The sequence below is a fragment of the Melopsittacus undulatus genome, chromosome 2 (genome assembly GCF_012275295.1).
Source record: "Melopsittacus undulatus isolate bMelUnd1 chromosome 2, bMelUnd1.mat.Z, whole genome shotgun sequence".
NCBI lineage: Eukaryota > Metazoa > Chordata > Aves > Psittaciformes > Psittaculidae > Melopsittacus > Melopsittacus undulatus.
The window spans coordinates 102,166,697-102,188,421 of NC_047528.1; the positions used below are offsets into that span (position 1 = coordinate 102,166,697).

General features: G+C 38.1%; 1 protein-coding gene across 2 annotated transcripts in view; it reads right to left on the reverse strand.

The window, feature by feature from the left end:
• The window catches only part of COL8A1 (collagen type VIII alpha 1 chain), an 86,618-nt gene that overhangs the window by 33,429 nt on the left and 31,464 nt on the right, over window positions 1-21,725 (reverse strand). Inside the window, exon 3 of one of the 2 annotated variants that reach the window (XM_034074391.1) lies at window positions 2,288-2,399. The exons of the other annotated variant lie outside the window; for it this stretch is intronic. The gene's annotated coding sequence lies outside the window, so the exon portion shown is untranslated. The remainder of the gene's footprint in view (window positions 1-2,287; window positions 2,400-21,725) is intronic. 2 annotated transcript variants of the gene reach the window in all.

Below are 21,725 nucleotides of genomic sequence, written 5' to 3' on the forward strand. Positions count from 1 at the left end.
TATTGCTTAAATAAAATAAATCCCTTAATCTAGCAATTACTTTCAGATGTTTGAAAGTTTAGTTTTAAAGAATTGTCATATCAGCTATTTAGAACTGACAAGTATTATTTAGCATCTTCATGAGTTTTGTCTAACCTTATGTTGGGAGCTACATACTCATCTTCATTGTCTCTTGTATTTATCTTAGTTTTTCTGTGTTTTATTTTATTAGAGAAAAAACAGCAGAGCTGTTTGTGGCAAGATTTTGTTACAGGAAACCCAAATGTTAAGCCCCAGGTTCAGATGATATAATTAGACTGTTGATTTTGGTAGTAGCTCAGGACTTCTATTGGACCCAAATGCCTTTCCAGTCTATCTGCCAGCTGATGCTCAAGTCTGAAACTTTTCTGTATTCTTGCTACAGATACAGAATGCTACATTCAGTAGCACTGTATTCTTGGTACAGATACTGAATGCTACAGATATAGAACACAGATTTCTGTATTCTTGCTACAGATTTGTTTCCTTGTAATTTGAAGGATATTTCTACCCAGATCTGAATGTTTTGATTATATTCTTCGCTATTCACTGGAATAGATAAAAAAACCCAAACCAAAACAAAAACCCCCAATTTTCCAGAACTTTCAACCGTCTCTTCCCCCCTTAACTCCCTCTTCCTAGATATCCATGAATACTTGAAGACACTGTTTTCTTCAAATCAATTATGCCACGCATGAAAAGTGGCTGATGCTAATTTGTAACCCTTAGCTTAACTGTTGCTTTTTTTCTGTCTCATAAGTATATTTAATTGCCCATATTACTGTTTCACCTCCTGTAGGTAAAGGACTCTGAAATACTGAACATGTGATACTTTCTTTAACATGACCTGTATTATTACAGAACACCAGAAAGTCTTTATCAAAAGGTTTGAAGAAATAACTAATAAAGAAAGCAGTGTTCTTATCCCGTCTTTTCAACTGCTACAGAAACATTGCAGCTGAATTATCAAAGTCCACTGCCATTCACAGGTGAGTGTTTTACTGCTAGGTGGAGTGGGTTCTAAAACTTTCTTATGGATGCTCTGGGAGAGTGTAAATACTGGCTGGGAAGTGTTTTCTTCTTTACTAATATTTTGTGGGCTAGAGCCCTGAGCTATACAATTTCTTTTTTAAATTTACTTATTTTTTTTTCCTTGTTAGACTTTACAGCACCCAGTGTAGGGTGGGTCACAGCAGCCAGTTCTGGGTGAAACAGTTACCAGGGACAGTTCCAGCATCCAGTGGACTCTGCCAAAGATCACAACATCCTGGTTCTGCACCAGTCCACCTCGCTGCCTGGAGAAGTTCAGTGCGTTCGCAGACCTCTGTGAGGGCTGACAGTCTAGAGCTATGTGTTTTTAGAGTCATGTTTCTGTGATTTTAATAGTTTAGTGTCAGACAGATTGCGTAGAATTTCTCCACAACAGAGAAACACAATAAAATGTGGGGCTCCTACCCCTTAAAAAAAGTTCAGAAAGTCTGAGGAATTTATTTGGTTAATTCTTAACATGTGGATTCTTTCAATTATCTAGAAAGCAAAACAGAGTGCAGGACACTACTGCAGTGCAGCTTATTAAGCAATAATGCGTTTTTGTTTCCAAAAGTCACACTTGATAACAAACAATACTCATAAGCGTAGATGACTGTGGATACTATGAGCTAATGTCTCGTTGTCAGAAACTTTTCCATTAAGGCTCAGAATGATGTTTAAATATTCTTCCATTATTGAGCTAAACTAAACATTGTATTAAACATGGATTTCCCAATTAATGTTACTGCTGTTTACTTTTACAAGTGCATACATACCGCAGCAGACACATGTACAAACAGATTTCAGATGTCAAAAGCACACCAATAGCATGGTCCACTCTACTACCAGGGTCTACTGCTTTTTGACATTTCTGTTTTTGGTGAAACCAGGCCTTACTCTTTCCTGACTATAAAAATAGAGTTAGAATAAGATTCTTTAAACAAGCATGACACACCAAAATTACATGTTCTCTCCTATTAAACAATGTATGAATGAATGACTGAAAAGGTAGATTTCTTTAATTACCTAGGAAAAAAATGCTGCTGAGGATTATCACCAAAATTTATGTACCATATATTTTTCTACTCATAATTAAAAAACTTTGTTATATAAAGAATACTTGAATAGCTTATCACATCCGGTGAATGTGTCAGCTTTAAAACAACTTCAGTTTTTAAGCCAGTGTGCTTTGTTTTTGGCATTATGTAGAACTTAGTATTTCAAAGTTGAATATACTTACATTTAGATTTCAGGAAAGGGCAGAATGACAGGTTGGTTGCTTTTCACTTTAAGAGACCCAGATTTCCTGATTGTGTTAGGCTCGTTGTTACTTTGTTGATTTTATGTTGGTCCTTAGGGAGAAAAGAAAGCTTGTAAGATATGTGTGAGCACACTATCCTTTTTTTTATTTCTTCAGAAATATTAAGGAATATTGACCAAGAACATCAAACACTGGGGCCTAACATAGTCTTTTAACTCCATATTCAGGGTTTGTATTCAAGGTCTACTGTTCAGAAGCATGAAAACCTGGCAACTCATTTACTTTGAGTAGTCTGTTTATTTACTCAATGATTGTAAAAACTTATGTAGCAGTTTGAATATGGACTAAAAATCTGAATGTTTGGTGTTTTTCTTGGCAATCCTGTAATAATTATGCTGTAAATCAAAATACGGGTTTAGATTTCAAGAAAAGTGCCTTGAGCCTTGTTCCCACCCTTCTGCAGAGACACTGCGTAGCTTTTCCAGGTTACTAGACATTTTCAGCTTGAAGAACAGCTGAAAACCCTTTACCTAATCTCATCTTTCTCCACGTGTTTTGCCCCCATAAAAATGTACATAGAAACCCTTCATGCAATATGCAACATAAAGTCTAATATTTCCAAGAAGCTTGTATTGATAAAATGTGCTTGGAATCACCATACAAAGACCCAAGTATGACTGCATTTGTAATGTGAGGGTGCTAGCAAAAGAAGACACAGGCAATGTTAATGTCCTATATAAATATAAAATATCCTTATCTATTTTACAGGCTAATCACTCTCAGACAGCTGCTACCAAATCATACGTACTTCACCTGACCTAAATCCCACTGACATGACCGGAAAGAGTCTCTGTGATTTGGTGGGCTCAGCTGTCATTATGATATTTAGGGTTCTGTGTAATAAAGTCCTGGAGGGTGACTTCTGGAGACCTGTGCTCCTGCTGGATTGTGTGCACACACTTGAATGCTTTGCTAGGTAAGAGCTAGGGAGGCCACAGCATCCGTCTGCATAGCCCCTGTCCTCAGCTGCTGACAACATCGCTGCTCATTATCTATGTGCATGAACCCATGAGCTACTAGAAAAGCAGCTATTTGATAAGTAGGGTGATCCTCTTCACATGCTGATTGGCTTTGTGGTTTAAAATTGAAATATTCGTAAGATCTTCCTTGCCTGTGTTTTTACTCTCTAGTGCTGCTGGTTTCCCAGGAGTCAGAGTAAATCCAGAGAGCCAAAAACACCCAAAGGTATCTCTCAATTTACCTTAATGAAATGAATGAAGAATGAAGAATAGCAGCTCCTAACCTCTGCACAGTTGAGCTTCAGTAGTGCCATGTACACCAGGACCCAGTGGGACTGAAGATGGTCTGCCCTGGGTGGCCTGGCCACCATAAGACTGTGCTGACGTTAGATAGAGGAAGTGTTTAGAGAGGATTTCACAAGAGAAAACTGTGGGTAGCAGGACATAACAATACACTTTCATAAAGGAAGCTTGAATATTGTAGACAGAGGAGCATTTTCTGACAGAAAAGATACCTCAAAACATCAGCCCAGGTACCACAGTACATTGTTTCCAACAAACCTCTGAAATTCTGGTTGCTGGCTGGAATTTGTTTCTCCATTTCAGGTGGCTCCTGCTGCCCACCCAGCCCCAGCAAAGGCTCCGAGAGCTGTTGCACAATGGCAACCAGGTGGGTGCCTTCCTCACAAAGCCCAGAACCTTTGCAGAAAGGAGCTGCTTTCCAGGCCCTTTGGTTCAGATTAGGGATTAGATTAGGGATGACAAAGCTTTCTGGCTTCTGGTGTCAAATGTATTTTAAAAAAACTCTGTAATGACTGACAACTCAGTTCTCTGCTAATACCAGACCTGGCCCTCAATATGCCCTTGTTTTGGTAGATAATCCATGGTAATTTTCCCTTGATTCCCAACATGTCCCACAAGAGGACCCTGTTCAATTTGTGGTGCAGTTTAGAAGATGCACTGCCACCTGGGGAACCAATAGGAGACAATGCAGTAGATTTTTTGCAGTTGATTTCATTCAATGCACCTGAGCTGCACAAAAAGTGTGCATTTGGCACCTGTCTGATAGGGTTCTGCAGCCTGGAGAACAGAAGCTGCCAGAGCATTATGCACAACCTCATTGCCATTTGCTTCCTATTTTTATGAAGAGTAGCTATTTATTGTTCATCCTGCCAAACAGGCCTTCTCCTTCAAACAATGAGTCAGTAATAAGAGAACACATCTACACCCATTCAGCACTTCCAGAGATGGGTCTGAGCTCTAGTGTTCAGCTTTGGATACAAACTTCTCTGCAGCTTGCAGGTGTTCAGCAGCTTTGGCTCAGCTGCTCGTGTGGATGAAGGAAAAGTTACAAAGTCAGAGAAGTAGCTTTGAATAGTTAGCAAAATGGAGAGCTGCCACACTGAGGAGGATAGCAAGCTACTTTGCCTGAGCCTGGGGAGAGAGGGATTAGGCATTTTAGCCAAACAGCTCATTCCTCCCTCCTGTTTGTACCATCCATGCTGCTGTTACTGACTTCACGGGATTAGAGAGAACATACACAAATAATTTTACATAACTGCAGCGTCCCTGTAGTCACACACCAAAATAGAGGATAGAGGATATGAAATTTACTTGTGACAGATGAGTCACATTTTGTTCAAAGCCATGAGAAAAAATGAGACACAAGGGGTAGGAATCAGAACAGATCAAAACCCTTAGTGCTTTATGATCCAAACCCACAACTATCTATTGAGGTGCGAAATGTTTTTTCAAATAATGTGTGAGAAAAACAGAGAGTTTTGTCCTGCAAATGCTGGCAGCACACAATGTTGCAATTATTCTCAATGTTTTGAGGCGCTTGAAACATAACCAAAACTTTAAGCAACACTGAGGTAAGAGCATTTTTATATTCCTTCACAAAAGAAAAAAACTAAACAAAAAAACCCAACCAAAAAACCCCCGCAACATTGAGTTTGTCACGGTTGTCAAGTGCCAAGAAGATTATAAGGAGGTATTACTGGTACAGACAGAAATTTTTCCAAGCCTTCAGGACAGAATTATGTATCCCTGTGTGTTTCTCTCTGGTATGTTTCTACACCATGAACTTGGACAGAATGTCAAATTTATGATGAAATCTAAGCTGTGTTAAGTCTGCTGAATTTCTGTCTTGAAATTTTTCCTTATTCTAATTAATACATTCAAAGATTTGCTAGTGCCAGCCAAAACTAGCTATTTCTGGGAGAGGTACCTGTAAAAGGAAACATTAGGTGTAAAGTGCATGGTGTAATTTCAATCAGGTTATTTGTGCATGCCTCTTAAAAAACAAACAAGAAAAACCCCCTGAAAAGTAAACTTTCCAGTTCCTTACTGCTGCCAGTCTCAACAAACCATTTCTTTATCCATCCTGGAATTTTTAGCAGCTCAGTCTCATATTATAAAGAAAAATTAAGTGAAATGCACATTTTAAATATAATCTAATAAAAAGTCTGAACGTGTAACTCACTAATATGGGGTGCAATGACCAATGTGCTCTATTTACTACAGGTATAGGTAGTGTTACTCCTAGACTGGCACCAGCCAATTTTTGCTGTTTTCTTTATTTGTTTGGCTAAACTCTGAACCACACCACATCCTTTAATGTAATCTACCTTAAAAGATGGTAGCCATAAGGACTGTTCTAACTTTTGGATATCCTATTTGAAAGGATTGTTACAATATAAATATAAATATAATGAAATATCGGAGCAAAGAATGTCTGACTGGCATCTGCCTACTCTGCATAGGCAGAAACAAAGAAAAGTAAATTCTAGCATCCATTGCTGATAGCAGACAACAGAATATTTGACACTCTACCTCTTTGATCTTTGGCAAATGGAAAAGCTTAAAGAAAAATAAATTGCCAAATAGTTTCTATGGTAGCATTATAGAATCTCACATCATAAAATCTTTTCAAGTCTCTAAAGCACTGAGTTGAAAAGTAATTAAATATGTATCTCATTTAATTTTGAGAGTATTATAAATTGAGTTGTGCACATGATTAGTTCATTTGCTGAATCAGGGGCTTAAATTAAACTGGTGGAAATACCAATTGCAGGAAAATGCATGTGTGTCTTTTTATCAATATTTTTCTCTTAAGTAAAATCAAAACAATGAAACATGCTAAAACAGATGTTTTCGACTCAGGTTGAGATGAGGAAATGAAAAAAAACATGGTCTATTATTATTGATAAAAAAGTATAAATATTATTTTTGTATATTTTATCTAAAGTAAAATGCTTCCAGGTTTATAGAGAAAATTATTGAGATATGTTCAAAATGCCACCCTTGGAAGTAAAATGCTTCTGTGGACTATAAAGTATGATCTCCCCTTCATCTCCTTAGGGATTCATGCTGTTTGTTGTCTATTCCTTTTAAGGTAAGATTTTAGGAGTTTCCCATTACAGGCAAGCAGGAGAATTCCTCTCCATGGTAATATAGTACCCAATAAGCTTATGCCAGTGGCTTATTTAGTTATCATTACAGTAGTACCTAAATATTCACAGATTTATCTTCCCAGTGCCTTGTGGCGTAGAGAAGAGGCACTGCTCCCATTTTGTGGCTGGAATGAGGATAAATCCCCCCCATCAAGGTTGGCCAAGGGGTGTATGAGATGTGGAACATAAGAAGGAGGTATTCCCTGACTCAGAGTAGTGCCTTAGTCAGTGGGTCAGCCTTCTTTTCTACAGGATTAGGAAGCCTTATCCAGGGCCAGCAGCATAAACATTCTTAGGATCTGCCCTGTGAGCTTAGCCAGATCTCATGTTCCCCTGCCCTTTGCCTCTCTAACCTCAAAAAGCATAGCCTGCACTTTTCCAAGTATTGAATTATTTTTATCCCATGAAATCTTAGCTAATTCAAACTTACAGTACACACTGTGTTTCTACCATGATTGGAATTCGTATTCCAAAATTTCATCACTTGATGTGGCTGTATAGGTGGTATTTACGTATGTGACTGTAGTAGACCCTGAACTGTACTGCTATGCAAATTAAAGGCTTTAAAAAATACAACGTTATAAGGTGAGTGTGTGACAAGTCAGAAATGATGCTCAGATGCCACGTATGAGTAATGAAATAAACATTTCAAATGCCATTGAATATATTTAATTAATAAAATGGTCTAGTAAAAATTAGAACATTAACTAATGACTTTAAAAGAATTTAAAGATTTTCTCAAATTTGTGTAGTAAGAGACAGCACAAGGACTGCAAATTACAGTAACTACTTTGACTTAGCTGAAGTACTAAAGACAACTTAGAAACAGAAAGAACATTTGGATGGAAATATAACTAAGCAGAGCTTCTAGAAATAATTCAGCTATAAAAAGTCACAGTAGTCCAGGATTTGATGAATTTCTGAGACCATTCTATAAAGAATAAAAAGATATATTAATGCTAATTCTAAGGAAAGATTCCTCTTCCGAGTTAGATAGAAAGATTTTGAGGATAAGAAGGTTGTTAATCATAATCCTAAAACTTCTGAAATTATGAAGGTGTGTAGAAATGGATTGTATGATACTGGCCAGTATCATACATTTCTGGCCAGCAGACTGGAAATAATCTTCCCAAGTATAAATCAGATCCCAAGTATATAATCAAATTTAGATTAATTAAGAACAAGTTCATAAGGATGTTAGTTCATTGATTTAATTTTACATTTTCATAAATACAGAACTGAGTCTACCGTTTGCCTGTTCTGGAGTTGGCAAGAGGGATTTTGATATAGTGGGATGGATTGGCTAAATCCAAACTGTTCTCCATAGTGTAGCTATCTGAATATGGTAATAGCACTTTTCTGTTCTGGAGTTTACACTGGAATTCGTACTAAAATCAAATTAGCTTGCATACAGGAGAACTATAAGAGTTAATCCCTCTTTTTATATTCCTGGTATTTTAATATTAAGTAATTTGAAATTATATGATATGTCAGTTACAAAAGCATTTTCTAGGTAAGTTCCAGCTTTCTTTCAGATGACATCAGAGTGGCACCACAGTAAAAGTGATCAATACAGTTGTAACTTCCAAGATGGATCTACCATCACATGTAGATAATTTACATGTTGCATGTAGTAGAACATGATCTTAAGAATCCACATATCAAATACATGGTAGATCCTATTCTGAGACTGATATATGAAAAGATAGAGACTGAAAAGAAAGATAGGGGTAAATTGGGCAGAACATGTAAAGATACACAGCTTATCTTCAGCAGCCTAAGAGCATGTGAAAAAATGCCTCATTACAGAAATGATCCAGCTTCTGTAGGAGCCATAGCAGCCAGCAGGCAAGTCTTTTAACAGCTCTGTGCTAATTTCTCTCCATCTGTAACTATATTATTATTTAACTACCTCATAGTGGAAGCTGGAAGAGCTTAATTAACATGTATAGTCATTGAAAGTTCTTGGGTTGAAAGCTGCACTAGAGGTCCAAAATAGTTGTTTGTATTATTATGTCTATACCCAGACGATTTGCTCACATGTTTGCAACATGCCAGCATAGAAACTTACTAGATTCAATGAAGTATTGGACAGTTCATCAAATGAGAAGCTCAGAGGCATAAACAATACTTCTGAAGGGCAGGGTGCTTTGGAAGATCCACCAATCTTAAGGTTTATTGCAGCTCTTTGGCCACACAGATCAGCTTCAATTTATGATTCTATTAGCTCCAAAGCTGCTAAGGAACAGAGAGCTAGGGTCTGGAACAGAGCCTGGAATTCATTCCAGTAGCATGCAATATCATTTGGGCAGATGTCACAATCTCCACCTTGGACTGAAAGCTGAGTGTGAGCCAGCAGAAAATACATATTTAATAGGCTGGATAATAAGTCAAATGCTGTTCTTTGGAACTACTAGCAGACAACTGCGAACAGCTGGCATTAAAGGCAATGGCACCTGCTATAGACACATTGCAGAGGGAGAATAAAAATCTGATCCTTGCCAAGTTAAGGAAGGTTTTGCTATTGACTTCAAATGTGCCAGAATTTATCTTAGATAGATTAATGATTCATACATATATATATATATATATATATATATATATATAATGGGTAGTTTATGAAGCTTTTATATACAGGCAGATGTTCATAGTGTCAAGGGGATGCTGAGATACCAAAGGAATGTAATAATGTAATTAGCATAATAAACACCTGGTAGAAAAAATAGATAGGTCACACCTTGTGTTAAAAATTGATTGATTCCAGAATTTGATCATCTCATGCAAAAGTCATAAACCAGACCATTCAGTGGCATTGGTGGTTGGTGAAAAGCACTTTTCAATGCTGATATGATTTGTAACTTTTAGTGGCAGGACATTGTCCAAGTATCTGCAGGGGTTGGGGGGGGGGGGGGGTAGAAGGAATTCCTGCACATCCTATGTATCACTTCATGAAGTAAATAAATGGCTCTCTACTGTCTAAATTTATGCAAATCCATGGGCTTTGATAGAGATCAAAAATAATTTGTCCAAAGCAAGCTCTGAGGAGAACCAGCTGTTTTTTGCTCGAGTATTTTGCCCAGTGTCTCTTTCTTACTCTGTATTTTAGTATTATCAGTCTTCTGTGTCTACAGTTTTTTCTTGAAATTATATTTTTAAAAAATGAAGTTTTTAATAACCTGCCAATGAAACTTCTGCAGCTGAGTCTGCTAAAACACCCATGTTTATTCTCTTAACAGGAGCAAATTTGCATGCAGGTTTTTTGAGTGTGCTGAGAGAATGTTTCTGTTGAAGTAATTTTTTCCAGTAAAATCCCAGAGTGCTTGTTCAAGAGGCTGATCTGACAGATGAACTTTCACAAGCTGAAAAAATTTAGACTGGTTGTGTGCTTCCAGTTTATGTATTATTAGCTCAGCACACAGACACATGAGGCTTTTATGCAAAGCCTGGAGAAAAGCCTAATACCTTGTTTCAGACCATGCACACTCATCCATTTATCTGCAGCAAGAGGCAGCCAATCTGCTATAACATAGTATGGACCACAAACAAGAAAATCAATGAGAAAGCACTGTTGGGGTCTTCCTACTTACACTCCTTGCATAAGAGTATCTAATTGCTTCGGTGTGGTATAGTTTATACCCTGGTAAAAAATAATTGTCTACCTTTGAGAATTACATCCTTGAAGGTTAAGGTGGAAGTCATACAACTCCCCTCCTCCAGAAGGGTCAGTGGCAAAGATTCCCCCTCCCAGTGCTTCAGAACTCAAAACTGTCAATAATTTCTGTGCGTGGCTGTGGCATTTAGGTTCTCTCTTTTAGGCGGAAGATGGAGAAATGCTGGAGAAACTACGTATCTGCTCTACTTCTACTTAAATCCTGGTTTTGGAGGAACTCATCAGGCAATACCACAGTACTTAAAAGGTACTTCCATTCTGATGACCAAAACAGAATGAAAACTTATGTTCACCTGAGGAACAGAAACTGAATTGACCTTGAAAATTGTTTCCAGTATTACTGTTGCAAAATCACTCAATGAAAGCACTAGACTAGATAATCTATGTTGCTGTGACTCCTCAGGAAGTGCAGCAGCTGCTGTTCTGCCACAGTGAATATATAGCAGATGAATTCACCCGTCCATTTTCACAGAAGAGGTTGTGGGTTATCTACTGGTGTTTAGGAAAACATAGCATGGTGTTTTGCAGACCATAAAAAGGGACAGAAGAATCCTGTGACTTCTGTTGTCTTCCCCTAATGTAATTGGTGGTGGTGGCCAGCCAGGTTTTAAAAGGTGACAGTGTTTTAAAAGAAAGTGTAACTATAATTGTCACTTTGCAACATGCATTACATTGCATGTACAGGTAATGGTTCCACTTGCTCTTAGCTGATGCAATCATATCACATGTTGTAATGTCTTCTATGTTTCAATAAATACACTGTTTATTTTTTTTCTGCTTTATAGTATTTTCTTCCTAAATCTGCCTCTAGATCCTAAGTTAATACTCTTAACATATCTGCAAATCTACTACAGTAGCTACTTTATTTAAATAACAAAACTCCCCCTTCACTGAGGACTTAAGCAACCTTTGTTGGAATCAGTCTGGTAGGGTGCTTAATTCTGAAAAGGTGCAAAACCCAGGCTAAACTATTGAAAGAATGTTTAAAAAAATCAGAACTGAAGGTCTGCTATGTTGCAGAGCAAATAAACTTATATTAGCTATTCAAAGCAGACCTCATTCTTCAATGGCTCTGAGGCTGCTGTTGCTTTCTCAGCAGAAGTGTGTGTAATTCAGTTTGGATCAGTCCTCTGACTTTTTTCATTGCATAAAGTAATATCAACAGAAAACTCTGTTCTTCATGTGACTAAGAAAGCATTCTACAATAATTTAAGTAAATCTCACTTTACAGCAGAAAACTATCAGTATTGCTTACACTATTTTAATGGTAGATATTGGGTCTTACACTGAACTGCAGCCTACTAAGTTGAAAATCTTTGGTAAATGGGGCTTTTAGAAGGGACAAAATAGCCATCTCAGCCATATTTTAGGAAAGTATTGATAATTCTGGGGACTAGAGCTCATGGCATCTACTGCTGATCTTCTAAGATACTTCTTTGAACTGATATGCTGTAGCATTTGATCTTGGTACCAGTGACAATACAATTTTACAAAAACACATCTTCAGGAGACTCAAAGGATGCTCACAGTGTATTTTGCAGCGTGCAAGATATCTGTCTTGTAGGGTTATTTGACATGGTCTGTTCTCCGATCTATCTCCAGCATGTTATGTTTTAACAGCAAGGTGCCAGATCACCAGCAAAAATGCAATATGGTTTCTGCAAAGGTAGCACAGGTAAGAACATACATACTGTGGCCTATGCAGTGGGGGTAAAGGCAGTCAAGAATGGACAAGGGCACTTACCAAGCCAAAAGATTTTCATAGAAGCTAAAAGACGCATTTAGCTAAGAAGCAGTGTAGAGAAGAATGCTGAAAAAAAAACCATCTGCATCAGCCTAAAAGAAAAAGAAGAGAAAGAGGTAGAGCGGTGGGGCAAGAAGACAAAAATTGGACTCTCTCAAGGAAAATATTGGAAGCCTCATGCCTCAAGGTAAAAAGAGTAATTTCTGCTAAAAATATTAGAAAGTGATGGGGAAATTATCCCTACTTGGCCTAAGTGGCCCGCTTAGCGTTTTACATTTCTATATTTTACACATGGATGCTGTTGCTTCTCTCAGCCTGAGATTAATTAATCTCAGTGCCACTCATGAAAGAATTCGGGGAGTGATCAGTATAATCCAGCATGAGCAAAAGGCACAAGATCAGTCTAGGTCTCATGAATTGTTATTGCTCAGGTCTATTTGGATACAAGTATCTTTGCTCAGAGATAACTCATTGCTACTCAGTCAATGGAAAAGCCTGTGAATTGACAGTATAATAACAAATATTTCCACAAAAGGTGGAAATAGCCCACTGAAAGGAGCATTAGCAGGTGAGACTGCTGTTTTCCAGTCAGGGTTTAGGAACAGCTGCAGGTGGGTATCACTTCATTTGGGAGCATGCTGCAGTGCCACATCTGGAGAAAATTAAATGATGTCTCTATTCTCAACAAAATGAAGTGTCTGTCAGACAATTTTGTACTAATGCTTTTTAGAGCTGAAAAACCATCAGCTTACAGCCACAAGACTTTCTAGGGCAAGTAGAAATAAATTTTGTCACTACTATTTCAGAGTTAGGAAAACAAAGGAATATGGAAAGAATTGTTTGCCTGAAGGTTCCCAGCAAGTCACTGGCAGTGCCAGGCTTTAGGTCTCATGACTTGTTGCTCATCAATGTGTAGAGGCAAGTATCAGTGTGCAGAGATGTTAGCAGCCCAATCTTGTTCCCACTTACTTGGTGGAAAAAATCCAAGTCATCTCAATTCATATTTAATTTTGTAATTTGGCTTAGGTCACAACTATACACTAAGTAATAAATTATGGTGAGCTGGTTGTTTGGTTTGTTGGTTTTTTTTATTGTTCAATTCTGTACTAAAAAGCTGACTCAGACTTTATGTTTAATATAAAGTCATACTTTAACAACTGCATATATGTGTCAGATCAGTACACATGCAAAAATGTCTCAGCTTTTTCATTTTTCGAGAATTTGAGTAAATCCCTTATTTGTTGATATGCTCATCAGTCTCTCATTACCAACGTTTGTACAAAGAGAATACAAACAGATTACCTGTATCATTAAGTAATGATATGTATGCCACTAAGGTAATTTTGAAGGTGCAGTAATTTGGAATATTTATACCATGCCTAGTTTCCAATGAATTTAGTTTAAATTAAAAGAAAATCCATAAACCTTAATTGTCTTTCCTAATCCTTTCAAAAAAATGAAAGCTTCCCTTTGAAGAGCTGGTGGTGTCTGATATTAGGAAGTTAAGCTGAGCGTCCTTGGTTTAAAGTTGTTAATGTCTAACTCATCTGGTCTCTCCTATCTTCAATTTGTCAGCAGTGTGTAGTAATATGTTTGATTCATTAGAAGCAAAAAAAGGACAGTGAAAGCAAGTAAATACATCAGTTAAGCCCCACAAGCATTAAGTCACCTCAATTTGTTTGTCTGGTAAAAACTGGCGTCTCATTGGGTGAATTGAGGCCAGCTTGATTCACCACCAAAATGTGAATCTGGAACTGACACTGAATTTGCAGATGTGCATAAGAGAAATCCTTTGAGTTTTGAAATAATGGACTTTAAGGAGAGGCAGGAAAAATGTAAACAGCATTGTTAAGCAGACTGAAGTTAATCAGTTACTGTCATTACTACTGAAATCAGTCTCAGTTTGACATCATGTTGATTTTCTAATTATTTTGTCTAAATAAATTTTTTTTTCAACTCACTTAGATCACACAAATGCAGGATATTTCTGAACAATCTTCTTGCTTATAAACAACAAAAGGAAGTGATATCATACATGAGATTAACAGCTGAGGAGTGAAGCTTTCGTGGATGCGAAAATTTCAATTTTAGAGCTTTCAGGGGAAAATGAGGCATAAACACTGAAAGAAATACAACATCAGTTGGAGTGCAGAGTGCTGAAATTATCGGGCATATATTGAAAATACCAAGCATGTAATGACATGGTGTGCTTGTAGAAAGGGCTCTCTAATTGTAAGTTTAGGCTTTTGGAAGCAACCATAAAAACAATGCTGTAGTGAAAAAAAGGACAATGTCTTTCTTTTTTGCCTCTCTGTTTATGTAGGCTACCATCCAAAGCTGTCAAAGAATCAGGCTCTCTTAGCAGAGCTTTTCCAGGTGTTTTCTGTCTAGTGGAAATTTATATACAGGCTGATTCAGAAGTACAGTGACTACAATTAAATTACCAACGTTCAAATTCATTTATGCTTCCACTCTCTGGTATTCCGTTGAGCCATGGAGCATCTTTTGGGTCAGCATCAGCCCTTCTAATGGGAGTGAAGTACTTTACATGTCAACACAGACTAACTTATCTGGCTCATATTTTCTTTCTTGGAATGCAAGACTTAAAATAGATGGCATTTGAATACTTGGCTTTCATTTAAAGACCCATCTACTGATGCCTGATGGAAACATTTTTAAACACTCCATTTACAGATAATTTTGCTCATATGTTATAGATTTCTTCTATTCCCCTTTCTCCATCTTCAGTCAGCAGGAAAATAAAAGGATTTTATCTGATTAAGATTTCAGTCTTTATGGTGCTGTCACAAACAGAAAATTGCAACCTGTTTTTTTAAAAGTAGTGAATATTTATGTTTCACCTTCCTTACTGTTTTTTTGGGTTTTGTTTTTAACAGCAACTAGAGTGTAACACCTGATATATATGATGATGACATGACAGTTTTGAAAAGCATCTAATCCTCAATTTGAGACACTTTAAGGCAATCTTTTTCTCAGAAATGGGTGGTCAGCACTTGGTGAAGGTTGGCCTTGCTGTGCTGTCTCCAGTTGGCAACTTGGAAAGCCAAATATTCAAAATCATTTTCTCCTCTGAATGTGTATTCCAGTCATCTGATATGTGTGGAATTTGAAGCAGCTAAATTTGTGCCTACAAACTGTGAATGACTGACTGAACAAAACTGGAAATCAGTTTTATACATTATCACTGATTGTTCAAATGAAAAGTAAGTTACATTTTGAGGTCGGAAACTAAACTAAATAAAAGATTGTTAAGGAACTCTGTAAACATAATTCTGCGTTTAACAACTGCAATCAGTTTTATTAACATTGTTACCAAGACTGTGGCAAGTGTTCAACAGAAAAATACTATCTTGAGTTAAAAAAACTAGTGAAAACTACAATGGGTAAAGGGATATCTCTGCTTTTGCCAGAACAATGTCTATCAATTTTAAATGGAAGAACTATTTGCTGCAAAAGAGAAACAAGTCAAATCTCAAGTAAATAGGGTACAGTTAGTGTGTGAGTCTTTTCCTTTTTTAACAATTTTCCTAAAAATGTTTTTGATTGTCTAATGATTGCTCTAAAACCTCTTCCACTCTTCACAGTGCTGCCTAACATGTTGGCAAATGCATAATTTGAGCCCTGAGGTGTGTTACAAAGGACTTTGTGTATTTAATCCATGGAGTGGGAAAAACAAAACTTGTGATGCTTAAAAAAATAACACAAAGAAACAAGTAACATCAGCTATGGGTACCTTTGCACTTATCAGTCATGAAGCGGATTCCTCTCAGCAATCTCAAACTAATGTTGAATTGGTATCACATCCTCCTAATCAAAATGCTCCTTGTCTGTGTGCATCTCAGTGTTGGTCTTCAGCCCACAAAATGACTGCTTCTTTGCCTCATGTTTACAAATTCCTTAAAAACATGATACCTAGAGCTTAACCAAGGAGCTTTGTTCAACATTTTCCAAATGTCATTGCCTAAAGCCTGCAATCATTTCAGAGATGCTGAGCTTCAAAACTTTCTAGAGACTTGGAGAAAAAATTGTTGCTCAGCATTTTTTGGCTAAGTAGGTACTCAGTATTTACGTGTTGAGGTTAGGGGCCAGATGCATGGCCTATTACATGCATACAAGTAAGGTGAATGTTTAGGATATATTAATGATCAGTCTCACCTCTGTGCCTGGCAAAATCTGGGAGCAGATTCTCCTGGAAGGCATGCTAGGGCACATGAAAAACAACAAGGTGCTTGGTGACAGCCAGCATGGCTTCACTAAGGGGAAATCCTGACTGACCAATTTGGTGGCCTTCTATGATGGGGCTACAGAACTGATGGACACTGGTGGAGCAGTTGACGTCATCTACCTGGATTTGTGCAAAGTGTTCGACACTGTCCCACATGACATCCTTGTCTCTAAATTGGAGAGACATCAATTTGATAGGTGGACCACTCAGTGGATAAAGAACTGGCTGGATGGCTGCACACAGAGTTATGGTCAACGGCTCAATGTCCAGGTGGAGACCAGTAATGAGTGGTGTCCCTCAGGGATCAGTGTTGGGACCAGTCTTGTTCAACATCTTTGTCGGTGACATGGACAGTGGGATTGAGTGTGCCCTCAGCAAGTTTGCCGATGACACCAAGCTGTGTGGTTCGGTTGATACGCTAGAGGGAAGGAATGCCATCCAGAGGGACCTTGACACACTTGTGAGGTGGGCTGATGCCAACCTCATGAAGTTTAACCATGACAAGTGCAAGGTCCTACACCTGGGTTGGAGCAATCCCAGGCACAGCTACGGGCTGGGCAGAGAAGAGATTCAGAGCAGCCCTGTGGAGAAGGACTTAGGGGTGTTGGTTGATGAGAAAATGAACATGAGCCAGCTTCAATGTGTGCTTGCAGCCCAGAAAGCCAACTGTATTCTGGGCTGCATCAAAAGGAGTGTGACCAGCAGGTCAAAGGAGGTGATCCTGCCCCTCTACTCTGCTCTCATGGGACCTCACTTGGAGTATTGTGTGCAGTTCTGGTGTCCTCAACATAAAAAGGACATGGAACTGTTGGAACAAGTCCAGAGGAGGGCCACGAGGATGATCAGGGGACTGGAGCACCTCCCATATGAAGACAGGCTGAGAAAGTTGGGGCTGTTCAGCCTGGAGAAGAAAAGGCTGCGTGGAGACCTCATAGCAGCCTTCCAGTATCTGAAGGGGGCCTATAAGGATGCTGGGGATGGACTCTTCATTAGGGAGTGTAGTGACAGGACAAGGGGTAATGGGTTTAAACTTAAACAGGGGAAATTTAGATTGGATATAAGGAAGAAGTTCTTTACTGTAAGGGTAGTGAGGCACTGGAATGGGTTGCCCAAGGAGGTTGTGAATGCTCCGTCCCTGGGGGTGTTCAAGGCTAGGTTGGACAAGGTCTTGGGTGACATGGTTTAGTGTGAGGTGTCTCTGCCTATGGCAGGGGGGTTGGAACTAGATGATCCTGGGGTCCTTTCCAACCCTAACTATTCTATGATTCTATGATGGTAAGAGTAATACTTACTCTATGGACATATTATCTGTGGATAAGGCTAGTTTGTCTTTCAGGTATTTTGCATTTTGACTATCTTCAGAGGAAATAGTAGGTGCTAGTTACCTTTCAGGAATGAGTTCATGCATAAGGACAGGAGTACTTCAGTGACAGCATGATTTTATTTGTGGTGGCAGACGGAGTGACTGCCAGTGCCTCAGCCTGAGGCCTGCTGTATTGGAAGAGTATTACCTAAAGAGAACATCCTCTCTAAGTCAAGAAGTAGGAGTAAGCACCTTGGAATGGTCTTTCTTCAGACATAGGTTCTTATTTTCATTCAACTTCACTAATCTGATAATTGTTTGTCTTTAATGCTCTACCAGTAAAGTGGCCCCTTCACAGGAAAAAGATCTAGAAGACATGTATGAAGTTTAGGACCTCCCATGCTTAGGTATGTCCTGAGTTCAGTGTAGCAGCTCAGGGGTGGTTTTCAGAATTGCTGTTTTAGTCAAAAGCATTCATGTTGCGTCTAAGCCTCATTTTATTCTCTGATAAGCAAATTAACAACTTTTTGTAAGATAATCTGACACTTTTATTTACAATGCCCATTAAAATACACTTTTATCTACTCCTATCCTTCAGAAATAAAATGTAATTATTCCTCTTTTTCTTTTTTTATTTTTTCTGAGAAAGTATCCTATGTTTACTACTGTGTTTGAACTTGTATGCATTCAAAAAACACTAAAAATTTGTTCTTGATACTGAATGTAATAACAAAAACAACCCACAAAAACAGATACAGGAAGAAACTGTGTATTGTGGTGATAGAAAACACTTGCTAACTCCTCAGTGCAAACTTAAGCCTTTGTAATGAGGTACATCTCATCTCACTTAACCCTACCTACAGCTGATGTTCTATGGTAGGTTGTTGCCTTCACTTTGTGTTAAAGTGATTTGGAAGCCTGATGTTGTTTAACAAATTTATTTGCTTGAGTTTAAAAATTCTTTCAAATCTGTCAGGATTTATTTTCAGGTTTTCTAAAATGTTGATAGTTAACCCTCCTCCCCCCACCCCTCACTTTTTCTATATCTTTAGCCTACTAAAAAGTTATGTGACTTTGTTGGTTCTTGTCTGTGGGTTTATTTTTCCTTGGGGGATGGCAGGGAGACGGGGGAGTGGGGTGGGTCAGCAAGAGCAGTCAACCATTTCTGAATTTACTTACCAACTTTACTGTTCTCTATTCCATGTACACTTAACATGCATAGACTTCCCCCCCCCCCCCCCCCCCGTTACAAAGGTATTGCTTAGCTGTTACTGTTACAAAGGTATTGCTTAGCTCCCCATTTCCTGGAATCAGGGAATTACATTGGAATTCTGCATCTTATTTACTAAATATGCTTATGAACCTCACATGGCAGGAAGGCCTTAAATAACCCTGAAAAATATGAACTGTAACCCAAATGACCAACAGCTTTATAAATTTTGATGACATACAAACTTCACAACATTACCAGTGTGATTTCAGGAGGTAGTAATAGAGGATAGAGCACAGAGAGCTAAAACCTGTTGTGCTTACTTGAGGTGTCTGTCTTTTGCCAGGGTTGGCAAGAAAAGTAGCTTGTGCTCCTACTCTGGGGGGTCTCTTACTAATCTTTGTGCAAAGTAATGTACCTGATGTTTCCCATGGTTTTCTAGGCTGCAGAGGTGGATTTACAAAACATGAAGAGTCAGGTTGCACTAGTGACCTTTGAAACATCTTGATTCACTGCCACCTGCCTCCTTCCTTTTCTCATTTGAGTTTAATAGCAGCAAATGCTGTGATGAAGAACAAAACATTCATAACTGTAATGTTTCTGTTTTTAAGAGTTAGTCTAAAGCTCACAGTTCCCTGTTTTTGTTTTTCATCCTCTTAATGTTGCTCTATCGACTGAGATTGTACCTGACAATAACCTCGGGTGGGAATGCACTTGTGGATAATGTGAAAGGTGTCTGTACCTCACTGTTCATCTTAAGCAAAGCTCCACTAAATAAATAGGAGTGTTACCTGAAGGCTAAGTGTTAAACTGTGCCCTATGTGGATGGTTTTCATATGATAGTGAAAGCATAAGGACTTAATACAAAAGTTTGAAAATTTTGAAACATGCCTGTGGTGGATCTGGTTTAGATCATAGGCCATAAAGATTGGACAGAAGGGACTCTGACATTATGTTAAAATAAAAGCTATGTATTGCTGGAATGACAGCCTGAAGACCACTTAGTCTTTTTCCTGCAGTCTGCCTAAACTCTGGCAATTATTTGTTTATCTCCAAATTTGTGGACTTAAACATTTTAAAGGATGTTTTACTATTTTATAAGGCATTCTGTTACTCACTCATTTTGCTTAATCCCCAAGATGTACGAGTAGAACGGAATAAAAAAACCCCAACATAGAATCTGGTATTTTAATAGTAGTAAATATAGTTGATTGAATGATAAAACTTTCAGGTTTCTACTACCTGTACAATGCTTTTTTGGCAAGTCTGTCTTTGGCAACAGAGCAATGATTCCTTCATGTGCTCTTTCAAGTAAGATAGTATACAGTCATCTTGCTGGACAATGGTTGATATTGGCAACTGTTTCAGTGGCAAATGTGTACCCCAGACTGACATTTGCTCTGTTTTCTTGTCATCTGGTTCACTCCAAATCCAAAGTGCTTTAAATTGTCTGCAGATTAGAATGTGTCATTACATGGAAGGTTGTGCAGGAGGAAAACCAAATGAGCAGTGGAAAGGACTGATTCTGCTTTTAAAGAGGCAAAATATCAGGTTGCTCTGCTTCCATGGATTCTATATTAACATCAGACATGTTTATATATTAACATCGGACATGTACCCAGGCGACATGTGTCCCTGATTTGCTGTGGTGATGATGAGGACAATATTCAAAGGACTTTGTGTATGGAAAACTAGCTGAATCTCATTGCTAATGATGAGTGAGCAGTGGAAGGACCAGGCCCTAGTATGTGCACTGCAGAAGAAAAAAATAATTAAGAGGATCTGAATAATTACTATTTCCTCACACCTCTTCAGTGGGGTTTGCATGCCACTGAGGCTGGATGCTGGATGCAGACAGTTCATAGGAAGTGAAGCTAGACAGGAACGTGGCTATTTCAGAACAATAGCAACAGTGTGGTATTTATGTTGGATATACAATTTTCAGTGGTATTCTTAATATGACAACCAGGATTTTTTTATTCAGCCACCTTGGTACATCTGTCTCTCTGAATAGGTTGGTTTGTTTTTTCTCCCTGCCATATCTGACTTAATATTTCATATTCTGTTAATTAGTCTATGGAAAAAAAACAAAACATCCAAATATCCCAGAACTGTTCATCTGAATTCTTTGACTGTCTTTAGGCTTCTTTGCTTAAGTTCTAAAAAACAAATGCGTTTAGTGTATGTGTTCTTCATAGCAGTCAGTTTCAGCTAAAAGCAGTCTTTTAAACCTGTAAGCACAACTTCTGGCCCTTCAAATGAGAGACTAAGCATTCCTTTACTGAGTCAAAAAGAAATTATCTTTGAAATAAATGTATGCCATAAAGACAACTCATATTTTGAAAGCAAATTATCAGAAAGAACAAACAGTGAACATGCTGAAGACTGAACACTACTTAAAAGTCTGATTGCAAACTGATTGCAAACACTTTGTTAGCAATAGGAGGTAATCTAGTACGTGTGAGGGGGAAAATTTTCCCCTTTTTCTAGCTAGGATTTTTTTATGGGATTCCTACTTTGTCAAAGTGTTTACACAGAATGTAATAGACCTAGAAAAAGTTTGGGAAATTCTCATAACTAAGGCAGCTTTGAACACTTCTCCTTTCCCCATAGGACACAAGTTGCTACAGGTCATAGGTTTCATCTTTCCTCAAGTAAAAGAATACAGAGTCAAAACTAGGTGTAGTGGACTGAAGCTGTTGAATTCCTCTGTCATGCTCAAAGCCAATGTAATGTCCATGTGCCTAAAAGCTTAATCCAATTTGCGAGC